The following is a 15,316-nucleotide window of genomic DNA, read 5'->3' as shown; positions in this document are numbered from 1 at the left end:
TCATTTGGAATACCGGCTATTCTCTGTGTGAAATATTAACCCTGCAGAGCCCCTTTAAATCTCCTCCCTCTCACATTGAAACTATTCCCTTTAGATTTACACCTATACCGAGGGAAACTATCTCTGTCTCTCTAACCTCTGTATGTCTCAGATAATTTTATGGACCTCCATCAGCTCACCCTTCAGATCCTCTTTAAACCTCCAACCTGTCACGTTAAAACTATCCCCTGCAGTTTCAGGAGGGAGAAAACTGTTCCTCCCCATGAAGACCTGAGGGAGTGAACAGTTTCTGTCAATCATCCCTAGAAGTTATCCCCATTGATCGATCAAACTGAATCTCTTGCCCTGCACCAGCTCCTCAGCCACACATTCATCAGTGGTATCTTTCTATATCTCCCTGTCACAAGTGTCACTTGGAGTAATACACAGCTTACTATTTCTTAGTTTCTGTCTTATATCTCTAAATTCACTGCTCAGGACCACATCCCTCCTCCTCCCTACGTTGCTATTACCAGCATGCACCGTCCACCACGATGTCTGGCTGCTCAGCCTTCCATTTGAAATGTCCTGCAGCTGCTTCGAGACCATCAGACCATAAAACACAGGAGCAGAATTAGGCCATTTGGCCCATCCAGTCTGCTGCACCATTCTGCCAGGAGTAAGAGATCATGACAGATCTCTGAACCCTCTCAGACCCTCTTTTTCTCCCCACAGTCGAGAACCTCCACATGAAATATACCCAGTGAATTGGCCTCAGCCGTCTGTGGGGATGAATTCAGAGTCAGAACCAGAATCAGGTTTGTTACCACCGGCGTGTGTCATGAAATTTGTTAATGTAGCAGCAGCAGTTCAATGCAGTACATGATAACACAGAAAGAATAAATAAATCAGAATGTGTGTATATGGATGTGTATATTATGTAGATTAACTAGAGTGCAAAAACAGAAGTAACGTGTATTATAAATGCTATACATCGAATACACCTATAGCAGTTTTTGAGTGTTTTAAAGTGACAAACCAAAAATCTTCAAACTCCTGTTGTGATATATCCACTGTCTTGCCCTCTTTGTACTGTAGCTGCATGAATATGTTGGGACCAGGTTAGATCCTCAGAGATATTGATATCCAGAAACTTGAAATTGTTCACTCTCTCCACTTCTGATCCCTCCATGAGGATTGGTTCATGTTCCCTCGTCTCACCCTTCCTGAGGTCGACAATCAGTTCTTTTTGTCTGACTGACACTGAGTGCAATGTTCTCGCTGCGACACCACAGCTGGTATATCTCATTCCTCTGTGCCCTCTCATCTCCATCTGAGTTTCTACCAACAGTGGTTGTGTCATCAGCAAATTTGTAGCTGGTATTTGAGCTATGCCTAGCCTCACAGTCATGGGTATATTGAGAGTAGAGCAGTGGGCTAAGCACACACCCCTGAGGTGTACCAGTGTTGATCATCAGCGAGGGGGAGATATTATAACCAATCCACACAGATTGTGGTCTTTCGGTTGGTAAGTCGAGGATCCAATTGCAGAGGGACCGGATTCTGTAGCTTATTGATCAGGATTGTGGGAATGATGGGGTTAAATGCTGAGCTGTATTCAGTGAACAGCATCCTGACATAGGCTGCTCAGATTCACTGCCCTTTACTAAGGAAATTACTCCATATCTTTGTTCTAACAGGATGTCCTAGTATTCTGAGGATGTGCCCTGTGGTTGTAGATGCCCCATTATCAGAAACATCCTCTCCACGTCCACTCTATCTCGGCCTTTCAATATTTGATAGGTTTCAATGAGATCCCCTCTCTCTTCTAAACTCCAGTGAGTACAGACAGGCCCAGAGCCATCAAACCTCCTCATGCATTAACCCTTTCATTGCTGGGATCATTCTTGTGAACTTCCTCTGGGTCCTTTCCAATGCCAGCACATACTTTTTTAGATAAGGGGCCCAAAACGTTCACAATACTCCAAGTGTGATTGAGCCAATGCCTCATCAATCCTCAGCATTACATCCTTGCTTCTGTGCAGTAGTCCTCTGGAAATGAATGCTAACATTGCATTTGGCTTCCTTACCACTGACTCTACTGGCAAGTCTATCTTTTGGAAATCCTGCATATCTCAGACATACCTGACCCTGGTACCCAGGAGGCGACACATTATCCTGGCATCTCTATTGCTGCCACAGAATCTCCTGCATGTCCCCTGTACTGTGAGAGTGCTGTCATTACTGCTCTGCTTGTCCTTTCCTCACGCAGAGCATCAGACCGGGCTGTCAGTACCACCGACCTGACGGGCTGCTGTGCTCTGGTTTGTCATCCTCTCAGGGATATCCAAAGACGTGTACAGCCACAGGGAGACATTGCACTGTCTGTCCCTTCCTCTTTCCAGTCATGGTGGTCACTAAACTATCTGCAGCCTGACCTCAGGTGTGACCAACTCACTGAATCTGTGGTCTCAGCATCCTGGAAACTCCAGATCTGTCCATTCTAGCTCAGTTTCCTTCACACGGTCAGTCAGGAGCTGAAGATAAATAAAAGTTGCTGGTGAACGCAGCAGGCCAGGCAGAATCTCTAGCAAGAGGTGCAGTCGACATTTCAGGCCGAGACCCTTCGTTAGTCCTGACGAAGGGTCTCGGCCTGAAACGTCGACTGCACCTTTTCCTAGAGATGCTGCCTGGCCTGCTGAGTTCACCAGCAACTTTTATGTGTGTTGCTTGAATTTCCAGCATCTGCAGAATTCCTGTTGTTTGCAGGAGCTGAAGATGGTGCATTTCCCTGATGTGAAGTTGTCGGGGACAATGACTGACTCCCTGATCTCCCACATCTTGAGGTGGAGCTTGTCATAGCCATAAATGCCATTTCAACTACTCCAACAGGGAGAGGAATTTCGAAGAAAACCTCTGAAATCTGACTTCCCAAAGTTCTTTGGCTCATCTGCCATTTCTCTGTCCGCATAACAGCTGGTCTATATTCTGCTGAATCCTGAATGAGGAAAGAGGACCGGGTCGAGACAACAGAGACTTATGGAGAAGAGGAATTCTCCACTTGGACTGCACATGGACATTCCCAACCAAAACTTTTCCATGGAGGGCTTCCAGACCGTTGAGGCTGACCGGAAGTGCACTGAGAGCAGTAAGCGTAAAGGAGTTGGGGGCTTGCTGTTGTGGTTAACAACGGATGGTGCAATCCTGGTCATATCGCGATCGAGGAACGTGTTTGTAGCCCGGATATTGAACTTTTTGCTGTTGGACTCGGGCCATATTCTACCGAGATACAACTGGGCGTCATGGGAGGTTGTTCTTGCCTGTGGCCGTCGAGCTTTGCAGCTCCTCCCGTGGAGGGTCAGACACCCTGAGCCAATAGGCTGGTCCTGGACTTATTTCCATCTGGCATAGTTTGCTTATTGTTGTTTGATTGTCTGTGGTTTTTGTATTTCTATATTTATGCTCTATTCTTGGTTAGTGCAGCTGTAATCAAACCCAATTTCCCTCGGGATCAATAAAGTATGTCTATGTCTATCCTGTGTGAACCTTACTCTGTACCCACAACTCCAATAATTTCTGTGTCTCTGCAGACCAACAAATCAGCCCAGCTTCATCCAAATCACTTCACAAAGAGCAGACACATCAAAGTTGCTGGTGAATGCAGCAGGCCAGGCAGCATCTCTAGGAAGAGGTACAGTCGACGTTTCAGGCTGAGACCCTTCGTCAGGACAGAGTTCCCAGCAGTGATCCTTGTGGGGTACCACTGTTCACAGGTCTCCAGTCAGAATCACACCCCTCAACCATTACCTTCTGCGTTCCCTGACCAAGCTACACTTTGAATATATTCTACCAAATATCTATTCAGCCCGTATGCCTTCTTGCTTTCGATCAGTGCCTTTGTTGAAAGCTTCACCAGAGTCCACATGTTCTATATCCACTACCCGGCCCTCAGCAATTGAATTTCTCACTTTAAAAATTCAACCAAGTTTGCAAGACTTGATGTTGTCCATGCAAAGAGATTTGCGCTACTCTGAATGTGTTAATGCTTTCTCAGATACAAGTTGATCCCATCGTTAAAAATCATTTCCAAAATTATCCCTACCACTAATGTAAGAGTCACCAGGGTATAGTTTCCTGTCTTGTCCCTATTGCAGTTCTTAAAAAGGGGAAGAATATTTGTCATTTTCCACTCTTCTGCATCCTGGCCTGTAATTAAAAGATCATCAGTTTTGAGTTTTGTTAAATTTTTGACCTTATTTTAACCCTCGACCATCAGGTTTTTCAACCGAAGTTCAAAGTACATTTATTATCAAAGTATGCTTATATTCTACAAATTTGAGGTTCATTCCAAACAGGCTGCCATAAAACAAAGAAAGCCAAAAGAACCCACTAACAAAGCAAGAAGACTGTCAAACACCCAATGTGCAGAAAGGAAAATAAATCATGCAAACAATAAACGCAAGCAAATACTGTAGCATTTTGAACTGAAATCCTCAGATAGTCCATTCCACAGATGCTTAGTTCAGCACAGAATGGAGCAGCGAGCTGAACCGGCTCATCCCTGGCCTCGGGCCCAACACACTGACCATTTCAATCTGGCCTGGCACCGAAATCAACCAAACACTGGGTTCAGTTGCTTCGATACGATCTGGGGCCTGGTCCCCGCTGCCTCCATTTGGCCTGTACCTGACTTTATCATTTGGGCCCAGCGTTTAAATCAACCGAACTTCGTGTCTTCCTCACTCTCAGTGACGGGTCCACTGCCTCACCTCTGTTCTGCCACATCAAATTGCCTCCAAGTCCAAAGGGAAGTTACAGGCTATTCATTTACTAGAAAAAGAGATTCACCAGTGTCACCTTAAACCAGAACCAGTGGAGATCACTCCATTTAACTTCACTTAACTCAACACTGAACTGTTTCCCATAATCTATGGACTCACTTTCCCGACTTCTGTACGTCATGTTCTCTATTTATTTCTCATTTCTTTATGATTATTATTATTTTCTCTCTTGTATTTGCACACGTTGTTGTTGTTTACACATTGGTTATTTGGTTACTGGGTTGGGTGCGGTCTTTCATTGATTATGTTGTGATTCTTGGATTTACTGAGTAAGATCATAAGACATAGCAGCAGAATTAGGCCATTTGGCCCATCGTGTCTGCCCCACCATTCAATCATGGCTGACCCTTGTTTCTCCTCCTCAGCCTCACTCCTGGGCCTTTTCCCCATAGCCTTTGATGCCCCATCCAGTCAAGAAACTATCCAGCTCTGCCTTAAATACACCCAACAACCTGGCCCCCACAGCTACCTCTGGTAATAAATTCCACAAATTCACCACACTCTGGCTAAAGAAATTTCTCTGCATCTCTGTTTTACATGGGCACCCCTCTACCCTGAGGCTGTGCCCACTTGTCTTAGACTCCCTCGCCATGTAAAATTGGGAACATCTTTTCCACATCAACTCTGTCTAGTCCATTCAACATTTGGAAGGTTTCAATGAGATCCCCCCTCATCCTTCTAAATTCCAGCGAATACAGACCCAGAGCTATCAAACATTCCTCAGAGGCTAACACTCTCAATCCTGGAATCATCCTTATGAACCTCCTCTGAACCCTCTCCAATGCCACCACATCTTTTCCAGATGAGGAGCCCAGAATTGTTCACTGTCGTCAAGGTGAGGTCTCACCAGTGCCTTATAAAGCCTCAGCATCACATCCCTGCTCTTATATTTGAGACCCCTTGAAATGAATGTTAATTATAGTATTTGCCTTCCTCATCACCAACTCTATCTGCAAGTTAACCTTCACGTTGTTCTGCACGAGGACTGCCAATTCCCTTAGCATCTCAGATTTTTGGATTTTCTGCCCATTTAGAAAAAGGTCTGCACATTTATTTCTACTACCAAAGAGCATGACCATGCATTTTCTGACATTGTATTTCATTCGCTACTCTCCTGCCCATCTCCTGATCTGTTTAAGTCCTTCTGCAGCCGACCCATTTCCTCAACACTACCTGCCCCTCCACCAGTCTTCATATCATCTGTAAACTTGACAACAAAGCCATCTATTTGTTCATCTATATCATTGATATCCAGCATAAAAAAAAGCGGTCGTAACACTGACTCCTGCAGAACACCACTACTTACTGGCAACCAACCAGAAAAGGATCCTTTTATTACCACTCACTGCCTTCTACCAGTCAATCAATGCTTGTAACTTTCCTGTAATACCATGGGCTCTTAATGTGGTAAGCAGCCTCATATGTGGCACCTTGTCAAAGGCCTTCTGAAAGTCCAAATATCCAACATGGACTGCATCCCCTTTACCCAATCTACATGTAATCTTCTCAAAGAATTCCAACAGGTTCATCAGGCAATATTTTCCCTTAAGGAAACCATGCAGTATTTGTCCTAGCAACACACATCAAAGTTGCTGGTGAACGCAGCAGGCCAGGCAGCATTCTAGGAGGAGGTACATTCGACGTTTCAGGCCGAAACCCTTCGTCAGGACTAACTGAAGGAAGAGCTAGTAAGAGATTTGAAAGTGGGAGGGGGAGGGGGAGATCCAAAATGATAGGAGAAGACAGGAGGGGGAGGGATGGAGCCAAGAGCTGGACAGGTGATTGGCAAAAGGGATATGAGAGGATGATGGGACAGGAGGCCCAGGGAGAAGGAAAAGGTGGGGGGGGGGGAGAAACTCAGAGGATGGGCAAGGGGTATATTCAGAGGGGCAGAGGGAGAAAAAGGAGAGTGAGAGAAGTCAATGTTCATGCCATCAGGTTGGAGGCTACCCAGACGGAATATAAGGTGTTGTTCCTCCAACCGGAGTGTGGCTTCATCTTTACAGTAGAGGAGGCCGTGGATAGACATGTCAGAATGGGAATGGGAAATAAAATGTGTGGCCACTGGAAGGTTCTGCTTTCTCTGGTGGACAGAGCGTAGGTGTTCAGCAAAACGATCTCCCAGTCTGCGTCGGGTATCGCCAATATACACAAGTCCACATCGGGAGCACCGGACGCAGTATATCACCCCAGCCAACTCACAGGTGAAGTGTCGCCTCACCTGGAAGGACTGTCTGGGGCCCTGAATGGTGGTAAGGGAGGGAGTGTAAAGGCATGTGTAGCACTTGTTCCGCCTACAAGGATAAGTGCCAGGAGGGAGATCAGTGGGGAGGGATGGTGGGGATGAATGGACAAGGGAGTCGCATAGGGAGCAATCCCTGCGGAAAGCGGGGGTGGGGAGGGAAAGATGTGCTTAGTGGTGGGATCCCGTTGGAGGTGGCGGAAGTTACGGAGAATATTATGTTGGACCTGGAGGCTGGTGGGGTGGTAGGTGAGGATCAGGGGAACCCTATTCTTAGTGGGGTGGCGGGAGGATGCAGTGAGAGTAGTTGTGCGTGAAATGGGGGAGGAAGGGAAGCCCCTTTCTTTAAAAAAGGACATCTCCCTCGTCCTGAAATGAAAAGCCTCATCCTAAGAACAGATGCGGTGGAGAAGGGGGAATTGCGAGAAGGGTATGGCATTTTTGCAAGAGACAGGGTGAGAGGAGGAATAGTCCAGATAGCTGTGAGAGTCAGTAGGCTTATAGTAGACATCAGTAGCTAAGCTGTCTACAGAGGTAGAGACAGAAAGATCTAGAAACAGGAGGGAGGTGTCAGAAATGGACCAGGTAAACTTGAGGGCAGGGTGAAAGTTGGAGGCAAAGTTAATAAAGGCAACGAGCTCAGCATGTGTGCAGGAAGCAACGCCGATGTAGCAAAGGAAAAGTGGGGGACAGATGACAGAATAGGTTCAGAACATAGATTGTTCCACAAAGCCAACAAAAACTCGGACTCATGTGGTTATTAACATTGCCTCCAAATTTCACCCTGCCCTCAAGTTTACCTGGTCCATTTCCGACACCTCCCTCCCCTTTCTAGGTCTTTCTGTCTCTATCTCTGGAGACAGCTTATCTACTGATGTCTACTATCAGCCTACTGACTCTCACAGTTATCTGGACTATTCCTCCTCTCACCCTGTCTCTTGCAAATATGCCATCCCCTTCTCGCAATTCCTTCGTCTCTGCCACATCTGCTCTCAGGATGAGGCTTTTCATTCCAGGACGAAGGAGATGTCCTCCTTTTTTAAAGAGAGGGGCTTCTCTTCCTCCACCATCAACTCTGCTCTCAAACGCATCTCCCCCATTTCACGCACATCTGCTCTCACTCCATCCTCCCGCCACCCCACTAGGAATAGGGTTCCACTGGTCCTCACCCACCACCCCACCAGCCTCCGGGTCCAACATATTATTCTCCGTAACTTCCGCCACCTCCAACGGGATCCCACCACTAAGCACATCTTTCCCTCCCCCCACCTTTTGCTTTCCGCAGGGATCGCTCCCTACGCAACGCCCTTGTCCATTCGTACCCCCCCCCATCCCTCCCCACTGATCTCCCGCCTGGCACTTATCCTTGTAAGCGGAACAAGTGCTACACATGCCCTTACACTTCCTCCCTTACCACCATTCAGGGCCCCAGACAGTCCTTCCAGGTGAGGCGACACTTCACCTGTGAGTTGGCTGGGGTGACATACTGCGTCCGGTGCTCCCGATGTGGACTTGTGTATATTGGCGATACCCGACGCAGACTGGGAGATCGTTTTGCTGAACACCTGCGCTCTGTCCGCCAGAGAAAGCAGGATCTTCCAGTGGCCACACATTTTATTTCCCATTCCCATTCTGACATGTCTATCCACGGCCTCCTCCACTGTAAAGATGAAGCACACTCCGGTTGGAGGAACAATACCTTATATTCTGTCTGAGTAGCCTCCAACCTGATGGCATGAACATCGACTTCTCTCACTCTCCTTTTTCTCCCTCTGCCCCTCTGAATATACCCCTTGCCCATCCTCTGAGTTTCTCCCGCCCCCAACCTTTTCCTTCTCCCTGGGCCTCCTGTCCCATCATCCTCTTGTATCCCTTTTGTCAATCACCTGTCCAGCTCTTGGCTCCATCCCTCCCCCTCCTGTCTTCTCCTATCATTTTGGATCTTCCCCTCCCCCTGCCACTTTCAAATCTCTTACTAGCTCTTCCTTCAGTTAGTCCTGACGAAGGGTCTCGGCTTGAAACGCCGACTGTACCTCCTTCTAGAGATGCTGCCTGGCCTGCTGCGTTCACCAGCAACTTTGATGTGTGTCGCTTGAATTTCCAGCATCTGCAGAATTCCTCGTGTTTGAGTATTTGTCCTATCTTGTTCTGTGTCTCCAAGTACTCCATAACTTCTCCCTTAAAAATTGACTCCAACAACTTCCCAACCACTGAGTTCAGGCTAACGGGTCTATAATTTCCTTTCTGTTGCTTTCCTGGAGTCTTAAAGAGTTGGGTGACATTTGCAGTTTTCCAGTCATCTGGCATCATGCTAGAGTCCAATGATTTTGAAAGATAATTACTAATGCCCTCACAATCTCTATTGCTATCTCTTTCAGAACCGTAGGGTGCAGTACATCTGGTCTGGGTGACATGTACCCTCAGGTCCTTCAACCTTTTGAGCACCTTCTCACTTGTAATAATAACTGCATTCATTTCTCTTCCCTCACACCCTTCAATATCTGGGACACTGCTAGTGTCTTCTGCAGAGACTCATGCAAAATACCCGTTTAGTTCATTTGCCATCTCCTTGTCCCCCTTTATTATTTCTCCACCCTCGTATTCCAGCAGTTCTGTATCCACTCTCATCTCTCTTTTATTTTTAATATACTTCAAAAAACTATTACTATGCACTTTGATATTGTTTACTATTTGTTTTCACATTTCATCTTTTCCCTCCTGTTATTCTTTCTGTCGGCTTTTAAAAGCTTCCCAATCCTCTGTCTTACCACTAATTTTTGCATTGTTGGATGCACTTTCTTTTGCTTTTACATTAGCTGTGACTTCCCTCATCAGCCCCATTTTGCCATTTGAGTGTTTCTTCATTTTTTGGAAAACATCTATCCTGCATCTTCCTCATTTTTCCCACAAACTCTCAACATTGCTTCTCTGTTTGATCCCTGCCAGCATCTGCTTCCAATTTACTTTGGCCAACTCCTCTCTCATACCACTGTAATGTCTTGTACTTCACTGAGATACTGATACGTCAGACTTTACTTTCTTTCTATCAAATTTCAAGCTGAACACAATCATATTGTCATCACTGTTTCCTAAGGATTCTTTTACCTTAAGCTCCCTAATTACCCTGGTTTCACTATATAACACCCAATCTAATGTAGCTCATCCCTGTTCTAAAAAGCCATCTTGTCGGTATTCAACAAACTCACTCTCCTGTGACCTAATTCCAACCTGAATTTCCCAATCTACCTGCATGTTGAAATCTCCCATGACTGTCATAACGTTGCCCTTTGGCACGTCTTTGCTATTTCCTGTTGTAATCTGTGGTCCATATCCAGGCTGCTGTTTGGAGGCCTGTATATAACTGCCATCAGGGTCCTTTTACCCTGGCAGTTTCTTAACTCAATGCAGAATGATTCAGCATCTTCTGATCCTCTATCACATCTTTCTACTGAATTGATGCCACCCCCTCTGCCTACCTTCCTATCTCTCTGATACAACATGTAACCTTGGACATTTAGCTCCCAACTGCAAGCATCCTTCTGCCACGACTCAGCGATGGCCATGACATCATATCTGACAATCTGTAATAGGGCAATAAGATCATCCACCTTATTTCTTATACTCTGTGGATAGAGATATAACACTCTGAGTACAGTATCGCTACCCTTTGATTCTGATCCCTCATGCACTGATACTCACCCTGCTGGCTGCGGTGATGTCCTATCATCTGACAGTGTAATTGCATGCTATCTTTGCTTTTTTACCTTCCCTCCTATCCTGAGTGCCTCCACTCTGGTTTCTACAACCCACCCCCGCCAAATTAGTTTCATCCTCCCCCACCGCTCTAACAAACTGGTAGTATGCCCACAAGAAAATAAATCTCAGGGTTGTATACAGTGACAGCAATGTATTTTGATAATACATTTACTTTCAGCTTTGAACTTTGTAGTAGAGAGCCGGGTGTTGTACTGGTCTGTGTCCTCCCTGGCCGGTGCTGTGCTCTGGCAGCTCAGTGTGCTTGGTATACAGTGTCAGTGTTTTTACTGAAGTGTGTCCTTATTACACAATTGACCTTGTCCACCCTGGAGCTGAGAAGATTCACTGGCGACCAGAATGATTTGTTTTGGTCACCCTGCCGTATGACAGACACCATTAAGCTGGAAAGAGTGCAGAGGAGAGTTCTGGGAAGCATTTCAGACAATTTTCCCTGGAATGTTAAAGAATGAGTGCTGATATTGCAGAGGCGTATAAATTCATGCGGGACCTGGGTTGGGTCAAAGAGAACAGTCTTTTTGCCAGTGTTGGGGAATCAAGAACTGGAGGGCATTGGTTTAAGATGAGATTTAATAAGGACCTGAAGGGCAACGTTTCCACACACAGGCTGGTCAGTAAATGGAATGAGCTGCTATGGGGAGTGGTTGAGTGAGGTACATTAAAAAGGCACTTGGGCAGGTAGATGGAAGGAAATGGGACAAATAACCTTGCTCATAATGTGGTGGTGAGGGGGTTACAGACCACGAGCTCAGATGGGAACTTTGGTCAGTGTGGACCATTTGAGCTGAATGGCTCGTTTCTGTGCTGTGGGAATTTGACTGTAAACCCTGGTGACTTAATTCAATGACATTAAACTTTTCTAAATGACATTATTTCTTCATAGATTATAGACTCCAGTACCTGAAGTGAAGTTGACTGGGCTACAGTTACCTGCTTTTCATCATCCACCCTTCTTCAACAATGGCTTTCAACTCTACTGGGACCTTTCTGTAACAGTGAGTTTTGACAGACTTCAACGTCTCTACTTTCTCTCCAAACTTCCTGTGAAAGCCTCCAGTGCAGGTCTTTGGGACCAAGTAATGTTTGCTTTTAGTCCCATTATTCTTTTCCCTAGTGATGATGATTGTTACACATTATGGCACAATGTTGAAATGTCACGATGAGATATCTGTGGGTTGTTTGCTGTGCCCCCACTGTGAACACTAATGCAAATTATTGGAGTTAATCTCTCTGCTTTTTCCTTGTTAGTTTTAGATTTTGTCTCATCACTGGTGCCTGGAAAAATCCTGATCCTCTTGTCTGCCTCCTTTGACCACAGAATGTTCTTTGCTCTCTGTGATCCCTCTATCTAATCGGGAACAACGTCTGCTGAGTGTTACGAACACTCTCTCCTTAAACACCTGCCACTGCTCATTACTGACCTGTCCCTGAGCCTACTTACCCCATCTGCCCCAGACAACTCCACAGTCACGTCTCTGTAATTGTCTTTATTTAGGTTGAGGACTCTGGTTCTGACCTGGTGTTCACCCTCAATCTCTGGTCTGGAGTTCTCCCACATTGTCATCACTTCTTCAGGGATCCTTCACTACAAGATCTCTCTGTAATCCCACCTCATTACACAGATTACATCTGAAATAGCCCGTTCATGGGTAAGATACTGCTGTAAGAAACTGTCTCTGACCATTCCACATATTCCTCTTCCACTGTACCAGTTAGATTAGCTTAATCAATACACAGACTGAAGCAAATACACAGAAAATGATGGAGGAACTCAGCAAACAGTCGACATTTCAGGCTGAGAACCTTCGTCGGGATTAGGAAGAAAGGGACAAAAACCAGAATAAGGTGGTGGGGGAGGGGGAGGAGGACAAGTGAGGGGTGGGGAATATGTGGTTTGTGGAGGGATGATGATGTGAGGAGCTGGATGACAGACAGAAAAGGCAAAGAGATGAAGAGAAAGAAATCTAGTAGGAGAGAATGTTGGACCATGGGATGAGACGGAGGAGGTGGAGAACCAGAGAGAGTTGATGGGCAGGTCATGAGGGTGCGTGAGGAGAGATGAAGGGGTTAAATGGCATCAGAATGGGGGAAAAGTAGTAGTTCGGTGGGGGTGGTGTGGAAACAGGGGGTAAGATTTCTTGAATTTGGAGAAATCAATGTTCATGCCATCGAGATTGGAGGCTACACTGTCAGAATATGAGGCGTTGCTCGTCCAACCTGTACTCGGCCTCACTGTAGCAGGAGAGGAGGCCGTGTACAGACATGTTGGTGATGGCCCTCTGCTGGTCAGGGTCGACCATGGATATTGCACCCCAGTGTTGAAGTCGATATGTAAGTCAGGGAAGTGTGATATGTAAAGCAAGCAGTTGCCCATGCAGGGGCTCCTGTTCTCCACACAGCTGATGAATCCAAAACAACGGCAGAGACCGATGCAGTCAGGCACCAGCGGTGTTGCAGGATTGCCAGTCTGCATTGAACACAGGACCGACAGGGAATCCAGCTCCGGATTGTTCCTCAGGGTTTACTCCCGAAGTCTTCCCCATGAATGGGTCTAGCCACAGGCCAGTGGAGGTTTGAGATCAGAATTTTTCTTCCACTTGAGCTGCCAAGTATGGCTGAGGAGCCCCATCTGTCCATAGCGGTTCGTTATATGACGCTAGTCAATCCATTTGCACCTTCCCCTGTCACTGGAAACAGTTCATTGGGTGTAGTAGCTAAGCCATATGTAAAAGCCAGGAGCTGGACTTGATTGACAGAGGCAATTTGAGGTGCACACCATTGTCTGCATTTGATGGGAAGTGGGAGCTTGTCCCATTACTACCCCACCACTGGTTAAGACAGCTGTAAGTGACCGATATGTCGGTATGTGAATCGGAAACTCAATTGGAATGGGTTGTCACCAGCAGATCGTGGTTGTAGCAGCTCACACAGCAAAGGGACTGGATACAGCACTACCCTAATCTGCTTCTGATTAAATTTCTCATGACAATCACAGTTCCATTCTCATCTCTCTTTGATATTTCTCCTCTTTGTGCTTTTATCCCATCGGGAGGAACACCTGAGGATCTTGAGACCACTCCTCCGCATGTCTTCTTTCCCTCCCCCTTTCACCATCACTGTCCCTACATGTAAAGTGCCTATGAAAAGTATTCATGCTGTTAGAGTGAGTTTTTTTTGGGTAGATGATATGTTTACACTTAAATGCCTTTGGCCACCAGATTTCTATTTTACCTGTTTGACAAAGGACTGTGGATTGAGTCCACCACAATGGGCTTCCTAAAAGGTGTAAATACCAGATGCTTCTGGCGTCATAGTTTGTCTGAATGTTGTAGTTTTGAAGACAGTATGATCTACACATTATGAATATTAATTGTCTTCTATGTTAGCATGCAAAATGCCAAGTAAATCCTAAAGGCTGTGGATACCAACCCAGATATGTTGGCGTCAGAAGGAAAGGATGGTGTGATATTTTGTATGTAGCTTCAAAAGGAAGCATTGCCTATGCATTGTCTGCAACTTTTCAAGTAGCGATTGCCTTTGTGTTTAGCATATTTAAGCTTTAAGTTCCTCGGGGTCAATATCACAAATGACCTGACTTGGTCCAACCAAGCAGAGTTCACTGCCAAGAAGGCCCACCAGCACCTTTACTTCCTGAGAAAACTAAAGAAATTTGGCCTGTCCCCTAAAAACCCTCATGAATTTTTATAGATGCACCGTAGAAAGCATTCTTCCAGGGTGCATCACAACCTGGTATGGAAGTTGTCCTGTCCAAGACCAAAAGAAGCTGCGGAAGATTGTGAACACGGCGCAGCACATCACACAAACCAATCTTCCGTCCTTGGACTCACTTTACACCGCACGCTGTTGGAGCCGTGCTGCCAGGTTAATCAAGGACACGACCCACCCAGCCAACACACTTTTCGTCCTTCTTCCCTCCGGGAGACGGCTCAGGAGCTTGAAGACTCGTACGGCCAGATTTGGGAACAGCCTCTTTCCAACTGTGATAAGACTGCTGAACGGATCCTGACCCGGATCTGGGCCGTACCCTCCAAATATCTGGACCTGCCTCTTGGTTTTTTTGCACTACCTTACTTACCATTTTCTACTTTCTATTTATGTTTTATAATTTAAATTTTTAATATTTACAAATTTTAACTATTTTTAATATTTAATATTTGTAATCCAGGGAGTGTGAAGCGCAGAAACCAATATCGCTGTGATGATTGTACATTCTAGTACCAGTTGTTTAGCGACAATCAAGTATAAAGTATAGAAATATTGAGCCCACTTTGAGCTAGCAGACCTTTCTACGGAAAGCGTCTCTGTCCGTAAGATGCCTACTGTACCTTGTTGTGTTGAATAAAGAAGCTGCTTTGTATCTACCAGTGACTCTGTCTGTCTGGTGATTTCACCCACGATACAACATTTGGTGTCAGGAGTGGGATACTTCGTGATCTGTCGTGTGGCCAGCGATCCTAGC

The sequence above is a fragment of the Mobula birostris genome, chromosome 28 (genome assembly GCF_030028105.1).
Source record: "Mobula birostris isolate sMobBir1 chromosome 28, sMobBir1.hap1, whole genome shotgun sequence".
NCBI lineage: Eukaryota > Metazoa > Chordata > Chondrichthyes > Myliobatiformes > Myliobatidae > Mobula > Mobula birostris.
Note: the sequence above shows the minus strand (reverse complement) of the source record.